We start from the raw sequence: 1,962 nt of genomic DNA, 5'->3' as shown, positions 1-1,962 counted from the left end.
GGTTACATTAATTCATCTTTTGTGAGATATCCTGAACATTCTGTTCGTAATTCAACATTTGTGAGATATCCTGAACAATCTGTTTAAAATTCAACTTTTGTGAGATATCCTGAACATTCTGTTCGTAATTCAACATTTGTGAGATATCCTGAACATTCTGTTTAAAATTCAACTTTGTGAGATATCCTGAACATTCTTATCGTAATATTGAACAAAATTATCGTGAAGTGGTTTTGTTAGTTTTACATGATGAACAAAATTTAAGATTTGATTTACTAAACTCCTGTTTTTGGGGTCTCTAGAGTTAGGACACCGGTTTTGTCAAATTAATTTAATAAATAATGATTTGTTCAATACACCCCTGAAAAATAAAAACAGAAATTCTGAATCTTAATCAAATAAGCAAACCAAAATTCAACTTTCTGATGCAAATGTGAGTTATTTTGTGAATAGTAAGATGAATACATCTAAATAGAAAAGACTTGATATCATTGTATAAAATATTCTACACTTTGTACAATGGACATTGATCATTTATTTATTCTTTTTATCTTATTCTTCAGAATATGTAAAAAAAATTATAAAAGTTGAGAAGAAAAAATGCAGAGATAGAAAGGATTTATGAATTTTAAAAAAGAAATGTTTTTTTTTATCATTTTGATTGATAATTTTGTTATAATGTTGAATATTCATGTTTTGATTGTAGTTGAGTGTTGTTCCAATTCGACCTGCCTTTCCAAATACTTCTTTACGCTGCACATGCTGGTAGGGGGAAAAGTATAGTAGGGGAATAGATGGGTACTAGGGGGAATTATCAAACTGTAGGGGGGGGGGGGTACATTCAGAGAAATACAATTTGAATGTATAAAAAGGGATTGTTATTGAAACTTTGACTGTAGTGAGCGAATTAAAAAGGAATCCATTTTTAAAGATTTCTGATCGAAAACACAAGTTACACGCTCTCACGGAAAAATCGATAAGCAATTTGCCAGTTATTTCTTAAAACAAAAGCTAAAGCAAGTGCTTTCTAGTTCTTTAATGCAAATGTCTAGGCTACAAGATATGTAAGTAAAGTAAAGTGTTTTTAATTTTTCTGAAAAATTGTAATTAGTTGATTAAATTACGCAGAATATAATTCATGGAATTAGGTACATAAGGATTCCAGGATTACATGAACTGTATTTAGTCGTACCGTCCAGTCTAGACTAAACAATTTTAAGTCGATCCAGTACGTTTCATGCAACAAATATAGCCTGACAAGATAACTCTGAGTTTAGAGAGTTTCTGACATGGCTCTCACGGAATATCTTTGATCTACGAGATATGCTTATTTGTGATATTTAGCTCAAAAATTGTGATATATTGAAATAGGCAAACACACGTTTGAAAGCAATTTCTAAACTTTAAAATAATGCCCGCTAGTTTAATGTTCTAGAACTTTCCTGCTTTTGTACATTGAACAGCCATTTTTTAACCCACTTTGGGAAAATATTATCTTTAAAAAAGGACAATTAATTTGATTTTTTAACATTAATAAATAATTTCCCCATAATTAATTAAAAAGACTGTAGACCTAGTTCTAAATGACCGGCCCGGCCTCTGTTTACCTCAAAATAATTTCCCCAAAAAGTATCGCAATTATCATCCCACGAAACATGACAGTTGGTGAATAGTTTTTAATGTCTTCTTCCATAATTGGACAAGTTGTTTGATACGAAAGAGACTAATAACATTATATGACTGTTATACTATAATAGTTGATTTCACAGTAAAATATATATGAGTTAAACATTTTTATAAAGAAATAAACTGCAAAAAGTCTTTAATATCTAATACAGTATGTGAAAGAAGACATTCAAACATATTCACTAACTGTCACGTTTCGCGGGACACCCTGTACAAACACATGCAAGATTACAAAATAACGTAGAATTTACTTCAATTCGACGCCCCCCCCCCCCC

This window comes from Eurytemora carolleeae, unplaced genomic scaffold (genome assembly GCF_000591075.1).
Source record: "Eurytemora carolleeae unplaced genomic scaffold, Eaff_2.0 scaffold366, whole genome shotgun sequence".
Classification (NCBI taxonomy): domain Eukaryota; kingdom Metazoa; phylum Arthropoda; class Copepoda; order Calanoida; family Temoridae; genus Eurytemora; species Eurytemora carolleeae.
This window is presented reverse-complemented; position numbering follows the sequence as displayed.